Here is a 23,514-nt window from a genome sequence, read left to right as displayed (position 1 = left end):
AATTCTCAGCAGGTTTGTCAAGTGTAGGACGCTTCCCTTCGTCACACATTCGCTTTTCTTCAGTGACTAAGGCCCGTGTCTTACCCAAATGGGTGCATTTTTAGCCTGATGGTTGAGGACAAACTCTTTGCAGGATTAAATTCCCACTTCCCTGCGTCTTGCAGGCTCACTGTGCCGTGTGGGGAATGCCAGGCCTGGGTCCCCTCAGTTGGTCTCCTGAGCTGGGTTGTGCGGGCTCCCAGCTCACTCAGTAGCGATGCTCGAGTGACAAGGGGACATTAAGGCAACATCTGCCGGAAGGTGTAGTTGGCTGTGATAAAGTACGTCTCAGTTTTCAGAAGCCTCTGCAGGCTGCTCCATCTTCTCTTCTTTCCCCGGAGCGCACGGCAGAGAGATGGGCTGCGACTCTCTGATGCGATGATTTTGGCTGACAGCACAGACACGCCGACAGTCCCCTCTGGGAAGCAGCTCCAAGAGCCGACTGCTGTATCTTCTGACAGATGACAAGGGAAGAGGATGTGAATGGACCAGGTACACCTGTCCTTTAATAGCCTGACACCTGTAAGCACCAGCCAGTGGCCATGGAAACAAAGAACAAGTTTGGGGAGGGAATAATGAGGAGACTGTGGGAAGACTTCCACGAGACCCTCTGTGTGGGGCTAGGGAATACATGGAAATATTAGCTGCATTTCCTCATGTGTCCTGGTTTTTCCTCAGCCCAGCAGCTAAGACCTCCCTGCTGGGACAGGATGGGAAAACAAGAGAGTCGAAACCTTGGCTCGGCTTGTAAATGTCAAAAGTCAATTTTGAGTTTTAAGAAACCAAAGGACTCTGCGTGAAATTTACGGATAATCTAGAATCTTCGAAGACCTGTGATAGGTCAGGGCCAGTTTTCCCTGCTCCAGAGGAGAGGCGGATCCCAGGACAGAGCAAGGGAGACCCTCTGGGAATTCACATGGGCCGCAAGGGATGTGGACACTAGGGGCTTCCCTTCAAACAGCCCTGCTCCTCCACCACCCACCAGATGGAGCCTTCAGGGAATTGAAGAATTATGACAGGGACCTCAGACAGATGTGGGGTTCCCAGTGGAGAGGGTCCACACTTAGGGTTGCCCGATAAAACACAGTACAGGGGACACACTTATACTAAAAAAAATCCCTCATTTTTTAACTGAATTCAAATTTGACTGGATGACCTATATTTTTACTTGCTAATTCTGACAGCCCTACTACTGTACCTTACTTCCTTGGAGACTCTAAAAGGCCCCCTCCACCCTGAGCTTGAAGAGGAAGACACAGGCAAGGAAGGGCTGAAGGACGCAGAGGCCTGGGGCACATCCCTGCCCAGCGGCCAGTAGCAGGAAAATGTTCGCTCTGTATACAAGGGAGCCCCAGGGCCAGCCTCTGGGTAAGGTTTCAGAAGTCAGATGAGGAGAACACAGCTGCCACCTACAGGGAACACTCTGCTCAGACAGCACCAGTGCGGGCTGATGGTGTCACCACACACACACACACACACACACACGCACAGTGTGTGCCTCTGTGCCAAAGCAATAAAAAGTCCTCACTGATCAAGCACTGTGCCAGTAGCTGTTTGCATAATTTTATGCTTAATACTTTATAAGTGTTTCATTCTTTTCTTTGTCAGCTCCTCTACCCTTACAACTGCCCTGTAAGGCAGGTATTTTTTATTTCCATTTTCCTGATGACAGAATACAAAGAAGTTAGGTGAGTATTCCAGAGTCCTCTTGCTGGCAGGTGGCAGAACTGAGATGTGAGGTTGGCTGTTTGGTTCCAGAATCTGCACACTTAACCTTCACAGGCTTGGCCTGAGGAATCCCAGAGTGAGAGGCCACTGCAGGTGGCCTGTGACTGAGCGCAGCCCGGGCACTGACATTCCTGGGACTGTGAAAAGGGTGAGCCCTGCCCAGAAGATGCTCAGCTATCCCTGGAGTAGTAGTTGACACTGCCAGGAACAGAGGGACACACCAGGATACAGGAAGGGGGTTTAGGAGATGAGCTTTAGACACTGAGGATGGGCACCAAAGGGAGCAACAGCCCCAGAACAGAGCTAGCAATGACTCCCTGGCAAATCCCTACACACCCTAAGAAGCCAGGACACAGAGACCCCTCTGATATGGAGTAGAAGGAATTTGCAGGGGTGGCGGAAGTTGTTTCTCCAAGATAAAAAAGACATTAATGTCTTGTAGAGGACTCTCCCAAAGTCTTAGGTCCACAGGTCATGAACACTGGGAAACGGATTTGGGGTGACTTGATCAAGAAGTATCCTTCTTTGTATTTCTTCTGATTTTACTATCTTCCCAGCATTTAGTCTCTGCCATGGGCTGTGGCTAGTGACAGTAACATGGGGATTGAATGTAACAAACTTTGGTGATAGACATGATATAACATAATGGTTAGGCAAGAGGGGCTCTGAAGCCAGCCTACTTAGGTTCAAATGTCAGCTCTGCTGTGTGACATTAGACAACTTACTGAACCTCTCCATGCCTCAGTTTCCTCATCTGGAAAATTAGGATATAATAACATGTGCTTCATAGGCAAGAGTAAATGACATAATATATGTAAAGATCTTAGAGCAGGCCGGAAACATAATAAGCCCTCAATAGATTATGATTATGGGAGAGCAGGATTAGTTTAAAAGCTGTTGCAGTGACACAATTAGTTCTGACTCTGAGGGAGGAAACTGAGGCACAAATCCAGCCCCTTGCCCAAGGCCAGTAGCTGCTAAGTAGCAGAATGGTAATTCTCATTTTATCTGGAAGGCTCCAAAGCCGGGACCCCATTCCTTATATTCTCCCTTCTCGTTTTATTGACATCACGTTAACCGACTGGACTGAGTGGTTCCTTAGGAACTTGGTACTACTGCCACCTGGTGGTGATGCTGCCACATGGCCTGTGGCTGGGGCTCCTGCAGACAACCAGACGGAGGTATATGTTAAGTCCTCAGAACAGTAGACCCCTGCAGGGCAGCCTGAACAGTGAAATGAGACATGTTCCCAGAGCCTTTCAGGAAACCTGGTCCACAGAGGGCTCAAGATTCCCAAGATTAGAAGCTCTCCTTCTAGAAAACGTTCTTTGAGACAAATGCTTGCCAAGGTTTGCGTGCATGATTAATGTGTTAGCAGATTAGCCAGCTCTTGTGCAGGAGAAAGGTCAAGGGGATGGGACATGGGACAGGTAAATTTTGTTGGAGAAGATGCAATTCAGAAGGACTTAAATCACAGGACTCACTTAAAGAGATCAGATTTGGGCTTCTGCATATTCACAATGGAGGTGGCGTTTAGCATAAGCTGAGGGTGAAGTTCTCCAGCCCTCTGACCTCAAAGGTCAATGATCGGACATCCGTGCAGGGTCAGTTTTAGGGTCAGTGGTCTCAACCAGCCTCCAGCTGCCTTGCATGGGTGGGAGCTGACTCCCAGTTCCTGTAAAACAACTGGGTGCTGTGAATCTGGGAAGGTATGCAATTAAAGAGAGGAAAAAGCTAAAACAAACTTAACGAAGGCAGTTTATGAGCAAAAAGGTTTTAACAAGCTGTTTCCTTATCTGTTGTTCTGTAAGACGAGTTCAAAATTTTCTGTTAGTTATCAGCTTCTGTTAACTTATGGGTCATGGTTTCACTTGCTTAATTAAGCAAACTCATGTGGGTTTCTATTACTTGTAACTAATTAGCCTTCACTGGCATGTTCCTTCCTCCTGGTGTGCCCTCCTCTGAGCTGTCTGCCTGGTTTTTTACCTGCCCATCTTTCAACACAACTCCAGTATCAACTCCTCTTTGAAGTCCACCCTGATAACACATTCTGCAGCCCCTGGTGGGTGCTTCCATCATATCAGAACCCCTTGAATCCTGCCATGCACTTTTTGGTTTACAATTGCCAAAATCCTCTGAGTTTATGTGGAGGCCCACTTGGCCAATAGAATTGAGAATTCTTCGCTTCAGTGGAAAACTATGAACTGTTAGAACACACTAGTTCTGGTTACCTAATCCTGACTTTGATAGGAGCTAATTCGCAACTCTATAAATAGCTGATAGCAATGCAAAATCACTCTTACCTAGAGCCATGTAAGTAAGTTCTGGGCAGGGGAGGGATGACCCTCCCTTCTATGGAAAAGCCAGTTTTGCATCCATTTGTACTCATTTCAATATTCCTAATCTACCTATTAATGTATCTGTTCTTTGAATTCTCCTTTAATCCAGTGAAATTTTTACCAGTTTTCTCATTAATGAGATCCTTAACATGTGTTCATTTTATATCTGTTATGAGAATCATGATTTTACCCGTTTTTGAAAGTTATCCTTTAAGAGTACATTGAGGGCTCTGGTTTTAATTCTCACAATAACAGCTGCCGTGAACAGGATGTTACGTGATGGATTTTATTTTCATTGTCTCATTTACAGTGAAAATGTCATCAGTTTTGTTCACTACTCTACACCTCAGCCCCTAGAACAGGCCCTGGCATACAGCAAGTGCTCAAAAAATTATCTGTAACTAAATGAATAAATCTTCTCAACAATGCCAAGCAAAGCTGCTGTTTGACATCCTCATTTTAAAGATGAGGAAACTGAGGTACACAGCTGACAGATGACTGAGTGAAAATTTAAATGCCTTAGGTCCTCAGACAAAACTGCGACAGAAAGAAAAAACTATTGAATTTCCTTTCACAGGGTTTTTTTTAGTCTGTTCAGTCATTCACGCATTAAATATTTATTAAGCACTTACTACGTACCACGAAGTGGGGATATGGCAGTAAACAAAAGGCAAAATAAAAACACAGTAAATAAAAAACCAAACCCTGTGTTCAGGGTAGACTGAAAGGCTGCCCTCAGTGACAGATGTGATGGGGTAGATAAAGTCTAGGAAAGATTGTAATTCTCAGCCTCCTTGTAATTGTTTTGGGGTCATATGACCAGTTCTGAACGATGAAATGTGAACACTGGTGACACGTAACATTCCTGGGCTGGTAACAAAAGCCCCACACACCATCCTCCAGTCCCTCTCTCTTCCCTTGACCATAGCCATCAGTCCCAGATGCAGCAACTACAAAATGGTGGTGCCTTAGTTACCCTCAGACGCTGAGTTTCTGTGTAGCAGTCTCCCACCCCTGCCAATATGGGCAGAACCAAGGCATAATCAAGGAGAATTCCACACCCCACAACAGGGGCACTCCCAGTATCGACCCAGTGGAAGTTTAGAACTGCTTGGAGACACATTTGGAGACCATGGAAGTGACTGGGCTGGAGATACAAATTTGGGAGTCATAAACATAGACAGAAGTATTTGAGGTTATAAGTACAGAGGAAACTACTAAAAGTGAGTATAGACAGAGAAGGGAAGTGGTCCAAATACTGAGACCAGGGACACAGCAAGGTTTAGAAGTTGCTGAGACAAGAAGAACAAAGGAGCCTGAGAATGAGGATCCAAAGAGGTCGGTGGAAATCAAAAGAGCGCAGAGACTTAAAAGCCAAATGAATTTAGTGTGCCAAAGAATAACTTAGAGACATTTACTTTGTGCCCAGCTGAAAATGTATTCACATGCCAGAGAGCGCACCATGTATGTAAATTGTCACTCAAAGGCCAACGCAGAATTTAGAAAGCAAAACTCATCAAGAGCATGTGGAATTGAGCACTGAATTCTGTCCTTGGGGGGGATGGTGGGCTACAAATGCTCAGGGAGGGCAGTGTGCCCTTGAGAAAGCTGGCAGAGTTTGGGAAGGTGGTTTAATTCTTTGCGGGGTGTAGGAAGCCCTGAGGGCTCTGCCATGGGTGCAAAGGTCTCTAGCATGGTGGCCAGTGTCTTCTACTGGCATCTCTGCCTTTGGTAGGCAGGTAGCCCCTCCATGTCTCTCATTATGACTTCTCAGTCTCCCTTTGATCTGTCAGCCTGACTTCACTAAGTAGCTGATAAGGCCACAAGGACCACAGTTTCTTTTCAACCTAGTACCATTAGCTGGATGGTACTTTAAAACACATATTCAGGCTCATTTAGACCGTTCTTATACACAGTAGGTAATTTTGTTTATAAACTATAGCTCCCAGTTCCTTCCACCCCCATGAAACCAATTTCAGTTCTTTACTCTTTGTATATGTTTCCTCCCTTTGATGGTAGGTTGGCTATATGAACCAGACATCCCTATGGTGCATGCAAATGTCAAATTCGTACAACCAATTAATAATCTCTAAATTCCTGCCCCTCCCCCCCGCCCCAAAAAAGAGGTGGCCACAGATACAATACTGACAAACAGAGGAAGGGGGAGAATTCTTATTTATAGGTATATAGAGAGAATTCTTATTATAGATGAAGAACTAGAAGTCTCACTTTTGAAACATCAGTCAGAGGCAACTGCTGACACTTGTAAGCCAGTTACTGTACTTGCCTTATTGGAGTTTCATACACAGACACATTGCAGGCCTCCAGGCTCTTACACTGAAAGATGAATGTCCATCCAGTTCTGCTAGGCTCTCAGCCAGGAGACAACTTTTGGTGCCCAGACATGAATGTGGCAGACTCTCACTCTCCAAGTGCAAGTCTTGCCAGACTCCCTGTGGCAGGCAGTCATGACCTATATGACCAAGATGTTTCCTCTTCCAAAGTTGCTAAGACATCTTAACTACATCTAACTCCATCAGATCAAAAAAGGTCATCTGCTCTGAAAATGAGCACAATTTGTTGTGTCTCAGCCTAAACTCATCAGTAAGTTAAGCAGTTCCACAGAGAAAAGGCAGAGAGACACCAAAGATCTCAAAGGTGCATCAGCTAACCTGCTACAGCACTGTTTCAAATCGAGTCAGTCCTCAACTGTGCCAAAACAAAATGACAGCGTTTTTAAGTGCCTTTAGTCAACAATAAATAAAAAGCAAATAAATAATACCATGGGGTCAGCATCTTTTCACTAGATTCAACGGTAACCTTAATAAGCATTCAAGATGCCTTAAAGACGAAAAGCACAACCTTCCAGACACACAAAAAAATTACATAAGAAGAAAGAGGCGATTAAACAGGATAAAGACCACTAATTAAGGATTAACTTGACATCCCTTTTCAACTTAAAATTTGTATCCTAAAGTCCTATGTCCTGGTCTGGGTAGTGTTTACATAGGTGCGGACAAATGTAAAACGTCTTTGCGCCCTTTATGTATGTAAATTATCACTAATTTTTTTAAATAAATAATGAAACATTAGATCCAAGGGACTCCTCACGGTGTCACGAAATTGCTCAGTTTGTCATTGTTCCTAACTGTGGAAAAGATGGTCGTGGTGGGAAGTCGGTCTCCGGCTCGCGGTGGGAGAGGCAGGCTCTCCAAGCGGGGGCGCCTCCGGGAACCCCGAGTCCACGGGGCGGTTCCTAGGCGCCCCCTCTCCGGGGACTCGCCCAGCCGGACCCGTACGTCGGAGATTAAAGAGCTGGCCACGCCGCCGCCGCCGCCGCTTACCCGGTAGTTGCTCGAGCCCACCCAGCCAGTGAGAGCGTCACCGTCTTGCCCAGGCGGCCCAGGTCGTCCTGCAGGTTCGGGATGGCGCCGGGGGCGCCGAGGCAGCGCAGCTCCCAGCCGACCTGCAGGCGGCCGCCGACGTCCTCCTGCTGCACCTGGCCGCTGAAGTACTCCACGCTAAAGGGCTCCGTGGCCGCGACCGTCCCGCCCGTGAGGGGCCAACTTCCGCCGAGCGCCGCCCGGCCGTCAGCGCGGGTTCCCGCGGGAACCGGCCGCAGCGCTCAGTCCTGCCCAGGCGCTGCTCGCGCGGCGCGGCGGGCGGAGGCAGGAGAGCCAGGCGCCGAGCGGCCCTCAGACGACTCAAACTCCGCGCCTCGCGCGCCCCAACCGCTCCAGAGGCCGCGGCAGCCGGCGACGTCAGCGCGCGCGTGACGTCAGCGCGACGCCGACAAGCGCCCACCCCTCTCAACTGAGGATTTAGACTTTACAGATGGGACCTTAGACTTTCAACTTGGCATGGAATTTCACCAGATCTTTGGACCTGATCATGGGCCTATACTTTAAAAGCTAGACCTCAGACCTGGATATGGGTCTGGAATTTGAACCTTGGCACTTGCTTGAAACTGCATATATGATCTGACCTCAGACATGCAACTTTACTCTGGGCTTGGACCAGACTGAAACTGAATTTTGGACCTAGGCCTAGACTTTGACATTGGACCTAGTCATTGCACCTAGACTTCAGACCTGGATATGGATTTTGGATCTGGATCTTGAACTTTGCCTTAAACGCACATTAGATCTGACATTAGGCCTGGAACTTGGACTTGAACCTTGAATATGAACCTGGATCATTGAACAGGGTCCTATGTTCAGAACTTTAGAAATGGAATTTGGTTTCCAGACCTAAACTTCACACGTGGACCTTCCTTATTGCCTTGTACAACAAGCCGTAATGAATGTAAACATTATCTAACCAAAAATCTAAAAAACAGACATTTCCCTCAATTACACTAATGAATCCTGGCAGGTTTCGTGAAAATGAGCTAACAATTACATAGAATTCTCAAAAATTCCTATTGCAAGTTAGTGTGAGTTAAAGTATATCTCAACAGTATTTGTGTATAAGAGCCCATTTTCATACACTGTTTAAAAAACAAAAGTACTTTGTTATAGCAAGTTAGAGCCAAATAAGATGAATGAGATCATTGTTAGGAAAACAAGTAGTTTTCCCAAATGTATAAACAAACTCAGTTTCATGCATTGTTCTCAAAAGTGTCTTCTTGCTGCAAGCTAAATTAAAATAAGTATACTTGCACAAAGAGAAAGAAAAGCTCAGAATCAACGTCTAAACCTTAGTTCCAACATCAAAGTTCAGTTCCAAGATCAAAGTCAGCAGTCTAGGTCTATGTCGTTTCCATGTCTAAGATCTCACCCAATGTCCAAGCTAAAAAGCGAGATCCAAGAGCCAGATCCAAAGTCTAAGTAGAACATCCAAAGGCCATGTCTAAGGTTGAAGTTCAGGTCTGATATTAGAGTTCCTGATTCAATGCCCAAGATTCAGGTCCAGGTCCAGTGCAAAGGTCCATGCTGAAGGTTCTAGGTCTAAGGTCAGATACAGGGTCAAGGTCCAAGACCAATGTCCAGTTCCAAGTCCAAGTTCCAAGTTACAAGTAAGATCCAAGGTACTAGATAAAGACTATTCCAAAGACTATGTCCAACGTCTATGTCAAGATCCTGGGTTCACATCCCACATCCATAACGAAGGTCAGGTCCAGGTCCATGACAGAAATATAGGCCTGAGGTTAAAGGTCCAGGTCCAACGTCCAGCTCCACATCCAAGTTCCAGCTCTAAAGTTACTTCCATGTAATAAGGAAAACCCAGGTTCAATATCCAAGTCCAATATCCACATCCATAGTCGTGTCTAGGTTCAGGTCTGAAGTACAAATCTAAGATCCAACCCCAAGCTTGGAGGTTAAAGTTCAAGGTCTAATCTAAAGACTCTGCCCAGGTACAGGGTCAAAGTCCATATCCAAGCTCAGATCAAGGTCCAAATCAGAGGTCTGGGTCTAGGTTTAGTTCCAAGATTAGAGATACTGATCCAAGATCTAAATCCATGACAACGGAAAGGTCTAAATCCAGGTCTGAGGATTACAACCAGGATGATTCCCAAGGTATAGGTACAGTTCTGAGGTCCAGGTTCAAGATCCAGATACCAAAATCTGCTTAGATTCATCTTAATTTGGACTTGTTTGCACAAATACTGGTTGAATTTGTTTTAATATGTTTCAACTTACAATAGGAAATTTTGAGAACACTGTGAGACTTGGATCTAGCTTTCACAAATACTGTAAGGATAGATCTTGTTTGTTCCAAGAAAAAAAAAGAAGTTTCTTTTTAGAATCATGAGTGAATCTGAACTTGTTTTCACATATACTGCTAAGATTCATGAGTAGTCAAGAGGATTTTTCCAGTTTTGCTCAAGTAATGCTGGTGTCCCTCACCAGTTATTTTATGAAACAATAAGAGACTGAGCTTGTTTGCACTATTACTGCTTTGCTTCAAAACAACAAGTTTTCCACTTTCACCAAGATGGAATTGTCCCATTCTCCCTGGTCCTCCCTCATATGATGAAAAATCCTTGGACATAATACAACAAACAAGCATAAGAAGATATTGAAAGATGGGAAGAAAATGCAGACTGTTGATAGCCCTCTGGATTTAAGGAATGACACCATAATGAGTCCCCTGGGTTTCCTCCTTGCCTCTCACATGTCCTGGGTAGGGTATTGCAGAAGCTTCCAATCCAGAAATATAAACACACACAGACATGAAACCACTAACTACCAAATCCCGACCAAGATGAAATGCATAATAGAAAAAGTCTTACAATCATTAAAGAAATTGAATTTATAATTTAAAAGCTCCTAAAAAAGAAACATCCAGGCCCAGATGGTTTTACTGGAGAGTTCCAGCAAATATTTATTAAAAATTAACAACAATTTTACATAATTTCTTCCAGAAAACAGAAGAGGAGGGACTACGTCCTAGTTTATTTTATGAAGCTAGTATTACCCTGATATAAAAACCAAAGACATCACGAGAAAACTACAAACAAGTATCTCTCATGAGCACAAAAATCCTCAACAAAATATTAGAAAATTGAATCCAGCAATGCACAAAAATAATTATGCTCCAAGGCCAACTGTGATTGATTCCAAATATGTAAATTTATTTCAACATTCAAAATCAATACTCCACTATATCAATCAGCTAAAGAAAAACATCATCAGATTGTGACAATTGACATAGAAAAAGCATTTGACAAAATCCAACACCCATTCATGATAAAACTCTCAGAAAACTAGGAAGCAAGAATTTCCTCAACCTTATGTTCAATATCTTGTAATGACCTTTAATGAAAACAAAATATGAAAATGTATATATGTATGTATATGCATGACTGGGACATTGACCAGAAATTGACACACTGTAACTGAATATATGTTAATTAAAAAATTTTTAAAGCATATAGGAAGAAAGGAAGAAATAAAACTGGTCCTATTTCCAATGATGTGATTGTCTTTGTAGAAAATCCCAAGCAATCTACCAAAAAACTAATAAGTGAGTTAAGCAGGGTCACAGGACATAAGATCAATAAACAAAAATCAACTGCATGTCTGTATCCTAAAATGAATATGTAGAAACTGAAATTTGAAATATAATACTCTTTACAATCATCCCAAAGAAAACAAAATACTTAGATATAGCTCTAATAAAACATGTAAAAGACATTTCCTGAAAATTATTAAATGCTGACAAAAGAAATTAAAGAAGTTCTAAATAAATAAATAGACATACTGTGTTCAGAAATGGAAAATTTAACATAATAAACAGGTCTAATATAATTCCTATCAAAATTCCCAGCAAGTGTTCTATAGACATAGACAAATTTATTCTAAAATTTTTATGGAAAAGCACAGGACTTAGAATAGCTAAAATAATTTTGAAAAAGAAGAACAAAGAAGGAGGCATCACTGTACCCAATGGCAAGGCTTAATACAGTAATCAAGGCAGTGTGGAATTAGAGATGGTGAGCATACAGATCAAAGGAACAGAACAGAGAATCCAGAAATAGACCCATACACATAAGTGTCCAACTGATTTTTGACAAAGGTGCAAAAGAAATTCAATAGAGAAAGAAATAAACAAATCATTCAACAAATAATGCTGGAGCAATTTGACATGCACAGGCAAAAAAGTGACTAAAGTAAAAACTAGTCACAACACCACATCCTCAGCTGCTTCCAACAGGGCAGTAAGCAGTCGGGGAGCCGGGCTGTGGGGAGACTTAGAGGCTCGGTGAGCTTGTGGAGGGAGGATGAAGGAGTCAGAGGGGGAACCCAGAGTCAGGTATTTGAGGATGAACCGGGGAGTGGAGGACCAAGGGGCAGAGCTGAAAAGCTGAAAAATAGCCACCTTGGCCAGTGAACATCTCTGGGGGCAGGGCTGGATAGAAGTGATCCAGTCTAGCCCTTGAGCCTTGCCACCACCCATTTCTACTCCTCAGTCCTATAGCCTGTTCTGCCTCCTCTCAGGGTGCAGTGGGGCTGAGGGAGGCTGGGCTTCCAGTCACCTCTCTTGAGGCTCAGACTTGCGTTGGGTCCCATAGAGCTATCCCAGCGGCTTCCACAGCCCCCACCAGAAGTGAAACAATACAGGGATGGGCCAGGCTTAGAGCAAATGCAGCAATTATTCTTTTAATCTAGTGATTACAAACCTCTAAGATAGCCGGGCTCTGAGCCTTAAAGCAGCTGATCCCACACTTGCTGGTGAGGGCAGTGGCTTTCAGCTTGAGTGCCTGGCTTTCGGCTTGAGAAGCTGGCACTTCTAGGTTGAGCTGCCTGAAAGCCAAGAAGTGCACCGGTGGCTGGACCGGCTCTCCCGGTGGCCTCCTGGGGAGGAAGTGCCCAAGGGCTCAGCACTGTGGAGGGGTGGCGGGAAGCCACCTGCCTGCCTAGGTCTGTGCTCGTGTGCCCAGCTGTGCCTCCTCCTTTCACTCCCATCCTACCCCGACCTAACCCTCCAGCCACAGCCCCAGTGCCTCCTGCTGGGGGCACCGCCTTGCACATCCCACTTGACTTTCATAGGCTACCCTGTCCAAGACACTTTCCTGAATCCCAACAGAGATGCTTTCTCCCTTCTCTAAGGCTGCCCAGCACTCTGGTGGCCCCGACATTTTGTTTCCTATACTAGCACTATCTGCGTGTTCCCCTCCTTGACTGAGCTGCCCACGGCTGTGGCTAAGTCTGATTCAGGTTTCCCCTCACCTGGAAGCCATAGGGGTCATGATGTCTTGAGGTTGGAGTGGCCCTCCTGTCCCCAGGGTCCAAATGCACATACACACTGGCATTTCCTCTGACTTCACCGGCTTAACAGCAACCAGCCCAGGCAGGGAGAGGATCTCCAGATGGAGCCAGGGAGCCTGAGAAGACAACAGCTCAGTTAAGGTTTTAAGGTTCCCCATAGAACATAGCGTCTTAGCCCTGGATCCACAGACCCACCACACCCCCTGAAAGGAATACATAAAAACGGATCTGAGGGTCCATGTACTTAGGCGGGAGAAAATCACAACTTTATTCCTATTAGCTTTTAACTGACATACAGCATTTTCTTCCATCATGAAAGTAGGCAACAAACATAGGGAGCTGTGATTCGTCACCAACAGAAATGCCAGATATTTTCATCTCACATTCCCATTGGTGGAGATGTCTCAAAATGTCATTTACTCTCATCACTGCTTTCAAATCACCATCTTTTTTTCAGCCTGACACTGGATTTTGTTATTTGATACACAAATGAAGAAATATATGTATAACACTGACACACTTGTTTTTAATATTTTGGTAGTTGTATTTCAATTGCTTTCCTTTGCAATCCTTTATTTTTTCTTAAGCATTTAAAAACATCAGCCTTGGGAAGGAGGTATAACTCAGTGATACAGTGTGTGCTTAGCATGCATGAGGTCCTGGGTTCAATCTCCAGTGCCTCCATTAATAAACAAACAAACAAACCTAATTCCCCTCCCCCCACAAATCAACCTTACCAGAGTCCACAGGCTTCACCAGAAGGTCCATGGCACTAAAAAAAAAAATACATAGAGACTCCCAGAGAAGAGGGAAGGAGTGACCTCCAGTCAGGAGAGGTCCTCATTCAACTCTTGCAGAGGTGGGCCATGAAGTCTTAGAAAGGGGTATTCTGGGCCAGGGGACGGGCAGCCAGACTAGCAACGGGCTTTATTTCATCTTTTCTTCTTTCTGGTTCTTTTTTAACTTATATTTATGACTTCAACTTCTGAATGCTTCCATTGTGCTCAGCCTGGAGCTTGGCAGAGGAGAGTTTCTGGTAAGATTGAGTAGAAACGGTGGGCCTGAGGGGCCCCCTGGATTGCAGTTTTAAGTGATGGCCAGCAGCTCACAGGGAAGCCTTCAGTTTCCCAACTGTTTCTCTAATCTGTTCTCTACTTCTTCCACAGCAGATGCTTGGTGGTCCCTCTTCCAATTACAGCCACAACTGTGGTGTAGAGTTCCAGGCAGGCTCTCAGCACCCCACTTCAAGAGTACCTAGATCTCTCCCCTTGCCTGTCTCAGAGCTATCTCTGAAACCATGAGGCCAAGTTATGAGGGGGTGAGAGTGCAGGTAGGGGAGTTCATTTCCCAGAGTGGCACCTGTAGAGAAATGCCCCGGCTTCCCGCCCCATCATGGACCACTCTGGGAGGACTTCTGAGGTCCTAGCTGAGTTGAGCCCCATCCCCTAAAGCAGAGACCTTGATAGCACACTCCCCGCCCCCCAACTCCAGCCCCCTAAGATCACCTAAGTAAACTATCTGCACCCAAGTTCCTGCATGTGATACTGTGATTTATAATAAGACATGCTCATTTGGTCTTCATCCCTGGTTCCTAACACAGGGCTCCTAAAACTCTTGTAATTTCCTAAGTGATAAGAGCACTAGCAGCATCTTTTGTTCTCATATTTGGTCTTTGACCCCAGTTCCTGCCACAGGTGTTAAAACTCTTAAAATTTCCTGGTGATAGGAGCATCTTTTGTTCTAATAAGGTGAGTCTGGTGGGCTCCTGCATAGCTCCTGGATGGCGCTGGACACTAGAAAGACCAAATCATGATTAGAAGCTTAAAATTTTCAGCCCCACCACCACCCATTCTCTTGAGAAGAGACACAGGCTGGAAATGAACTTAATGATCAATCATGCCTACATGATGAAGCCTCCATAAAAATCCCCAAAGCTCAGGGTGCAGAGAGCTTCCAGGTTGGGGAACACATTCACATACCAGGAGGGTTAAGTATCCCACCTCCACGGGACAGAAGCTCCTGCACTCGGGACCCTCCCAGACCTTCCCCTACGAATCTCTTCATCTGGCTGTTCATCTGAATCCTTTTCCATATTCTTTAATAAACCAGTAAATATAAAGAAGCATTTCCCTGAGTTCTGTGAGCCACTCTAACAAATTAATCAAACCTAAGGAGGGGGTCGTGGGAACCTCACTCAGATTTATAGCCAATCCGTCAGGAGCACAGGTAACAACCTGGGCTTGGTGACTGGCATCTGACGTGGGAGGAGGCAGTTTTGTGGGATTGGGTGAGAGGAGGCACAGAGGGCCAGCTCCAGACCCTTCTCACTGGGAAAGCATGGCACATCCTGCAGGACAGTGGGAGAAGCTGGGGGAACCACACTGACCCCACTCACTCTACAGAGTTGGAGCAGAGCATCTTATTACAGAAAAAGAAAAAGCACCAGGTTCAGGAGAGACTCCCAGGCCAGGAGCAGAGGCCAACGGGAAGATTCAAAGGAAATGCCTCTCTCTGTCACAGAGCTAAAACAAGCCACAGGCCCTTTCCCACTACTCCTCAAGGTGGACTTTTACACTCCCCTCTCCCTGAACAGCTCAGGCCCTGGGGGGCAGGGTGGGGAGCGGGCAGGTTGCAGTATTAGAACTCTTTCTGTTTCATGTGACAGAAAGCCAGCGTACACTAGCTTAAGCCAAGAAGGGAGTTACAACTCAGAAACTGAAAAGTCCATGGGTAAACTGGCTTTAGGTGCAGCTGGATTCAGGGACTCAAATAATATCATCAGATACATCTCTCACCAGGCAGGCGTATATGTTTCCAGCTTACTAGCAGAAAAGCACACTTCTTTCCTAGAGTTCTGGTAAAAGTTCCCAGGCTGATCCTCACTGGCTCAGCTTGAAGCATGTGACCATCAGCAAAGCTCTCACTGGCCAGGCCTGGGGCAAGTAAGTACCCAGGAGGGGAGCCAGAGCAGAGGCTGAGCCCTACCCAACCACTGAATCACGTGGGCCAAGGGTAGGGGAGCTGTGGTTTCCACCCAAACAATCAAGAGAGTATTACCCGAAGGGCACTGGATGATGATGGATGCATTCTACAGAATGTTTTTTCACACTGACATCAGGAGGACTAAGGAAAAGACTCCAATAGCTGAGTGGCCAGCATGTGCCAGGCTAGAGCAACCTGGCTATGATAAAACACGCAGCCTAGCCATATGGAGGGGAAGCCACACCCCAGCCCTACTCTAGCCCCAGATTAAGGGATCCTCAGGCCCAAGCTTCCCCATGAGTTTCCCTGAGACAAGGCATGAGACATTTCTTTAACACACACAGCTGTGTACTTTCCTGGGGCGGGACCCCTTCTCATGGTCCACTGCTAGTGTTCAGTTGCTCTCCAATGTGGTCTTGGTGCCAGCCTACAAGACTTCTACCTTCTACCCCCTTCCAGCTGCCCAGCTAGAGGTTATACTCACACACACACACTCCTCCTCCACCACCAGTCCAAGACCTCTCCTCCCTAATCCTCCATCCCCTTTAGAGCACCGTTCCCATTGAGCCCCTCCTCTGGTCTGCACCACCCAGAGAGGCTAAGCCCAGCCTGCAGAGCCCTGACTCACACCCTAACTCATCCCTCCAGAGGACTCTGGTCTCCCCTACCACCCCACCCTGAGTGCTCTCAGGGCAGGAGCTGGGTTTCCTCCCTGCCTCGCCTCCCATTGCAAGGCAGAGGATAGAGATGTCTACACGCTCTAAGAGGGGGATACACTACCTCATATAATGGATGAGACAAGAGAGCCAGAAGCCAATCCAGGGTGGCTTCCCAGAAGCGGCTGCAGGTGTCAGGCTCCACTTGGGCTGTAGCAGAGTTGCTGAAGATGTCTGGGTCCTGGCGCCCATCTTTCTGGGCCCTGTCCCATCCCAGGCAAGAAAAGGCCTAGGGTCAGGAACAACTGACAAGTGATTTGGACCTGGGCGGAGTCCAGGATAGGGAGGAAGAGAGAGAGGCTTGTGTAGCTGAGGCTATTTTTACCCAAATCTGTGCAAACAGAGGCCTGGGCTGGTCTGGCCAGTTCTTTCCCTCCCCTGATGCCCAGCCTCAAAGTCTTTTACGAGGTTGGCAGCATCCACTGGGTTGGGAGCCAGAGGGGAGGGATGGGGAGAGGGCAGATGTGAGAACTGCCCCCTCCCTAGGGGCTGTGGACTCAGATGCTCGAGGACTGCCTGCCGGGAGCCAGCCACACACTCTCACCCACCGTGGCAGGCAGTGTGGATTGGGTTCAGAAGTCAGGCTGGGCTGAGGCCCATGCTGAGAATTTAGGTATCATCCTGGGGTCACAGGTCTCTCTGGGCTTGGGCTCATGATCGATCAAAGGTTAGTCTGGATCGAGACCCAAGATAAGGGTTAGGGGTCAGGCTGGGGTCAGGCATCAGTCTAGGATCATTCTGAGTGGAGGCGTGGGGTCATGGTTAGGGATAAGCCTATGATCAAGGGTGAGACTTGGCCTAGAGTCAAAGATAGGTCTAAGCAGGAAAGGCTTGCTGGAGGAGCTCCACTTCTCTTGCTTATCGAACCATCACTGACACCCACTGCAGACCTGTCATCCCGGGAGAGGCCCTAAAAGTCTTTCTAGAGGGGGTTACCAATATAGACTCAAGCTCTGAGGCATGACAAAGTCTCCCCTGAGAGACGTGTGGAGGATGGCACTCCTGGAAGGAGGAACAGCCCAGGCAACAGCAGGGGACAGGAAAGAGCACGATGTTCTGCAGGGCAGAGCCCAGGCTTGGGTGCGAGTGGGGAAGAGCCTCCAAGGCCAGGCTAAGGAGGGGCGGGGAGGGGTTTCTCTTCAGCCTGTGAGAGGGCAGCACTGGAATCCTGGACAGAGGGAAGGTGGCATCAGCTACGAGTTTTAGAAAGAATCATTCACTTCTTTGTGTATTCAATAAATACAAATGGAGGACTTACTGAGTGCCAGGCACCATTCTAGAGATTTGAGATACATTTGGGAAGAAAATACCTGAAAATCCCTGCCCCCCTGGAACTCCCTGTTCTAGCAGGGAGAGACAGACAATAAGTTTAATAAAGTGAGTTCACAAATAACTAAAGGACGTAGAACCTTAAAAGGTGATATGTGCAATGGGGAAAAAAGGTAGACAGGGTGTGGGAGCCCCTTGGTCAGAGGGGAGGGAGCTGTTTACAGTATTCGTAGGGAAGTCAGCCTTAAAGAGAGAGGTCAGAAGCTCTAGTGATTGATACCTAGGGGTAGAACATTTCCAAGCAGAGGGAACAGCCAGTGCAAAGACCTCAGAGCAAGAGTGGGCTGGGAATGAGTTCCTGGAAGAGAAGGGAGGCCAGTGTGGCTGGAAGCAAGAGGGGGAAACAGAGGAGAGGTGAAGGGGAGGTGATAGGGGACTCACTTACAATTTGTGGGCACTTTGACCCAAGAAGCAAAAGCATCTCACTTATGTTTTAAGGTGTGTTTCAAAATAATCAGTCTTAGATAAATTGGTTAAGTAACACCACGGAACACAATCATCAAAGCTCTGATTGTGGAAGCCAGTGGGCAGGACCAACCCGTTTCTTCCGAAGAGAATTCGCAAGGAAAAGAGAGGCAGAGAGATGAAGGAAACTATCTATTGAATTATAATGTGTAAGCCTTATTTAAGTAGAAAATAAAAGCATTAATAAGGCAAAGAATGAAAATTAAATAATGACTTTAATGCTGTTAAGGAATTTTGGCAGGTGCAGGGGATGGTTAGTATAAAAATGGTATTGTGTGATAATGGTATTGTGGGGGTCATTTGTTTTTGAGTCTTTATCCTTTAGCGGTACATATTGAGATATTTACAGATAAAGTGATAGATCAGTGATTTGATTTAAAATGATCATGGCTAGGGTGGGGGTACAGAGGAAACAAAGTGATAGGGGACACATGGGAGTCCATTATGTTATTTTATCTACTTTGTATATTTTGAAGCTTTTCTTAAGTGGCCAGCATGTGCCAGGCTAGAGCAGGAATAATAATATTCAACTTGGCTGCTGGGAGTGGGGGGCCAGGGAGAAGGCAGAGATGATGTGGAAGCTTCTATGGTGAGCAGGTGAGCAGGTCAGGGATGAAATGAAGAGGACCTGAGACAGAAAGAAAAGGTGGAGGGAGGGCCCAGGGATGGGCTTGCTAGAAATGACTTCCCCTTGCTCCAGCATTCCGTTTCCCCTTCACCCCCCTCCCCTCCTGCCTTGATCATTCCTCTCCTCCCTCCCAACTTTCAGTCTTCACCCACCCCAGCCACTCCCTTCCTGCCTCATCCCTCCCCCTCCAGCTCTCCTTCCTCACCTCTCCTCCTCCCGCCTCTCTCCTCCTCCCAGGCTTCCTGCTGGCCTGGTTCCCAGCCCCGCGCAGGTGGTCCCACCCAGCTGGTTTTTCTCTGCAGCTGGGTTGCCAGGCAGTTCCAAGTGTGATTCCTATTAATTAAACATTAAATTAAATCATATATTAAATTAATTCATAAACATATTTATTATTATCCATTAAGTCATAAAATGGAATGTGGTTTCTTTTCTTGTGCTATCCTCGCCCTGTTTTGATATCAGCATTATGATACCTCCTAGAATATTTTGGGAAACAGACTATCTTCTTTGCTGCGCATGAGCAGTTGGATTACACAGGAGTCATCTGTTCCTTAAAGGTTATAGAATTCTCCTATAAAACTAGCTGGGCCCTGCTCTTACCAGATGGCCCCCAGCCATTGACCGAGCATGGTAGGGTTACCAAGGCACCTCTGTGCCATCTTTGCTCTGCAGCTCACAGTAGGTCAGCAGAGGCTCTGTCAGAGCTGCATCACAGTCTGAAGTTCTTCTTACAGAGTCCTGCTTTCTCCTCGTTCGTCTTTCACAGGCTCCCTCTGCCATCCAATAAACTTCCAAGAATCCTAACTACATAATAGCATCTGTTCACTGGAGGATCTGAACTGATGCACTGGCAGTTGGCACCAACCCCTCCCTTCTGCCCCCTCCCTCCTGAGATCTAAGACCCAGTCTCCAGGACCAAGGGATGGTGCAGGCCACTTCAGAACTGGTCCCTGGGCTTTATTTCCCCATCTATCAAGTCAGGACAATTCTCCCTCCATCACCTGCACTCCTGTGAACTTTGTTTTCTCCCTAGTGCATCTGCAGCACCATTAGAAGATCCCCCCAGAGCCCCACTCACTTGAGCAGTGCTAGGTTGCCCCAGAGGGGCAGCCACTGTCTAAGTCACCGGGACATCCCCAGCACTCGCCACAGGGCCAGGCCAGTGTAGGCGGTGAAATGTGACGGGTGAAAGGATGCTATTCACTGCAAAGCTGTTACAGAGAGATGAAGGGAATGTTGCTTCTTTAAGCAACGGGACTCTCCTGCCACCCCACCCCACCACCACCACCAAAGCACAGCTTGGAGTTAAGAAGCATCATCTCACAAGAAGAACTGGACCCAGAGAAGGAGAGGCCTAGGGAGGTGGTGAGCACTTCGTATCCCTAGAGCTGCCAGCCTTACTCAACGGATAAAGACCAAAGGTGTAGGTCCCTTCTACTCAGAAACCCAGAAAAGGCAAAGCTTGCCTGCATCCATGCAGCAATGTGGATGGCTCTGGAAGGGGAGTCCTGGAACAGTGACTCCCCAGGCCAGGTCCCTGGCCCCTACCATGGAGGCCAAGACCATGGTAGGGTCCCCAGCTACACTTCCACTCCACAGCAGACCTTACCATCATTGAGTTCCTGAGCTGGAAGCCTTGAAGCAGTGAATGCATGACTCAGGGAGGTGGATGAAGGACTGGGGAAGGCAAGAGAGGCACCCACTTCAGGGAAGAGGCAGGCAGCCAGGAAGCCAGGCAGGCTCCAAATGAGTAACTGCAGATTCTTTCCTGCCGCTCCTGTCATCACGGGGGAAGGCAAGTGACTGCCTCTCTCTCTTTCCCCCCCACCTTCTGCACCCCTCTGATTCTCGTATCCAGAAGGGAGTTGGGGCTTGGGACAGAGATGGGGGACTAGTTCCAGGGATCCAGGAGGAGAGACCTCAGAACAGAAAACCCCTGGGAGGAGTCCATGCAACAGGACATGGGGGAACAAAGAGCAGGGGGTGGCTGTGGCTCCCTCCCCAAACTTGGACTGGTGAGGCAAAGGCCACTCCAGAGGGTCTCGGGCTTTGGACATGGTGGGGGGATAAGGAATAGAGATCCAAATCATTGCTTCTCACCCCCTCAGGTAGTCTGTCTCCACCCACACCGCCCCCCCAACTCCCCTACCCTAGAAGCCTTCCCAGATCATCAGACAGGTGAAAGGATGGCTTTTTTTTTTTTTATCAGATCCCACAGGACTCCCCAGGAATGGGCCCATGGGTGAGCCCCCGGCAGTGCCTGAGGACACAGGACTGGACACGTGGGAACAACTGGTCAAAGCATGGTCAGATTGAGCCTTGGTTGAATTTTTCAGGTTTTTGTTTGTTTTTCCTATTTTCTTCTTCTGCTCCTTCTTTTACTTCTGAAGTTGTTTTGTGCCTTTTGATAGGTAAAGAAGGGTGGGTCCCCCAGGAGAACAATTCTGAACAAAGATGTAATTTTCATTGCAAAGACTGTACACAGAAGCTATCCTTAGGCACCGGCTTCCTTCCTGGGATCCTGGGGACTGCAAGGGCATCCAGAGGCCCAGCCAGTCACTCTCACTGCCTCCTGCCTGCCCACATAGCCCTCAAGCTAAGGAGGAAGTTTCTTGTGGACACCCTCCAGAACAAGAGGAGAGGCAGCCACCCCAGCTGGGTGCCTTAAGCTTCCCACCCCTCCCTCTTCTGCCACCTGCTGGGCCTGGCCAAGGTTCACTTGGCAAAGTAGGGTCTGGCTCCCTCTTTTTCCCCAATCCTGACCCCATCAATGCACTCTTATGTGCTCTGTCCTCAGAGAGAGCAGAACTTCAACAGGCCAAAGGACAAGCTTTAATGGTGGGATTTCAGCATTCTGCAGCTGGCTGGTCATGTGGTGTGTGCCTGCATGTGTGTGCATGTGCGCATAGAGTGGGCAAAGGTTCATAAGAGTCAAAGCCCATTCACACCTAGCACACCTGGGTCTGGACAAAATCCCACTGCCCTGCTAGAGAACTGAGGCCTGAGAACAAGCACTGGCAGGGTACAGCAGAGGCAAGGACCTCTGGCTCCTGAGCCTAACCTGGCCTCCAGAAGTGGGAATGGCTGAGGAGATGGCTGGTGATTCTTCAAACACTTCGTCCCCTGAGGAGTTGAGTCCAAACCCCAGAATGGCCAGGGCAAAGGCATCTTCACAGTTCTCCTGTCTGGGAGAGGGCTTATATCCAGCCTCACAGATTATGTCTGGAAGTAGGTGGAAATCTGGGGGAGTACAACAGCTCCTCAGGTCTTCGTCAGGCAAGAGGTGCCATTGTCTTATCCATGTCTGTGCCCCAGTGCACAGCACCAGAGCCTGGCACACAGCAAACTATTAATGAATGTGTGAGGGAGGGAAGAGAGAGGAAAAAAGAGTAGAGAGGGAGGGAGGGAGGAGAGGAGGGTGGAAGGGAAGAAGGAATGGGAGGTGGGAGGAAGGGAGAGTAGAAAGCAAATGCTAACACTTCAAATAAGCCGAAATCGAGGAGGGCTAGGCGCTCATTCCTTCCTGGCTTTTCCTTGTCTCTCCATAACTCCACCTTACCCCAGAAGGTCAGGGGCCCGAGTTCCCCACCCCGTACGGAAGAAAACCCGGTGGGTCCACAGGGAACTCTGACGCACCTGCTGGTCAGCCAGCGCCTGCGGTAGGACCGCCTTCAATCAGCCACACATTCCGCAGGCGCCTAGGAACACGCAGCCCTCCCCGCCTCTCCAACTGAACACCGCCCTCCCCCACCCCCATCACAGTCACCCATCAACCACCCTACTCTGCCGCCAGCACCGCTACCTCCAGCCTCGACTGCACCGTCTCCAGCTCTCGAAAAGAGGGCAGAGCAGCCACCTGCATTCGGTATACAAGCCGACTCTTCCGCGCCGCAGCGCCGGTGAACCACCGCTTCATTCTGAGGACGAATAAACTGAGCCCTGAGGACGCACAGTGGAGGCGGGTTGGGCCCGATGTCATCCGCCGAGCCTTGGAAGCGAGGTCTCCGAGGCAGATGTCCCGGATCCGGGCCTTTCTCTGTACCTCAGTTTCCCAGGCTGTAAAATAGGGAAGGCGGGAGGAGGAGGGCTCTGGTAGGTTTTAGGTTGGATACGCGGGTGTGGGCCCGCGCGCTGGGAACAGACCTTCCCTCTCCGCGTGGGGGCGCTGGAACTTCAGCCCTCCCTCCCTCCCGAGGCGCTCCAGCCTAGACGCGCGAGGGCGCGGACGCGCTAGCCTCCTTGAAGCACGACGCCACCCCGCCCCCTGCGCCCCAGTCGTGAAGGGTCCGGGAGCCTTGCCTGGTCGCCAGGCCTCAGGGGAGGCGCCAAAGAACCCGCAGTTGGGCCTCACTCGCGCTCTGGCTCCTCCTCGCCTGGCCTCTCCGGAGCGAGGGATTAGCTGGGGCTATTGAAAATGGATCAAACAATGCGCCCCACCTACTCTGGGTTACTTGCAGCCCAGAGCCCTACGCAGGCAGCAGCCCTCAGCCTGGGCGATGTGAAGTGACATGTACTGTCTCGTAGTCGGGCCTGCCGGCATCTGCCCTCCGAGGAGCAGAAGTGCAAAATGGGGA

General features: G+C 48.0%; 1 long non-coding RNA gene across 2 annotated transcripts; it reads right to left on the bottom strand.

The window, feature by feature from the left end:
* Window positions 1–10,472: 10,472 nt before the first annotated feature.
* LOC141573794 (uncharacterized) lies at window positions 10,473–23,089 on the bottom strand. 2 transcript variants are annotated; one of them, XR_012500062.1, is made up of 4 exons: window positions 22,743–23,089; window positions 19,146–19,273; window positions 12,782–16,721; window positions 10,473–12,406 (listed from the first exon to the last, which is right to left on the bottom strand). It is a non-coding gene; the product is annotated as an uncharacterized LOC141573794 (long non-coding RNA). The 2 variants fall into 2 exon arrangements; XR_012500061.1 differs by having other exon boundaries at window positions 10,473–16,721.
* Between the last annotated feature and the right edge of the window lie 425 nt (window positions 23,090–23,514).

This window comes from Camelus bactrianus, chromosome 17 (genome assembly GCF_048773025.1).
Source record: "Camelus bactrianus isolate YW-2024 breed Bactrian camel chromosome 17, ASM4877302v1, whole genome shotgun sequence".
Classification (NCBI taxonomy): Eukaryota; Metazoa; Chordata; class Mammalia; order Artiodactyla; family Camelidae; genus Camelus; species Camelus bactrianus.
Note: the sequence above shows the minus strand (reverse complement) of the source record. Positions and strands in the feature narration are given on the sequence as shown.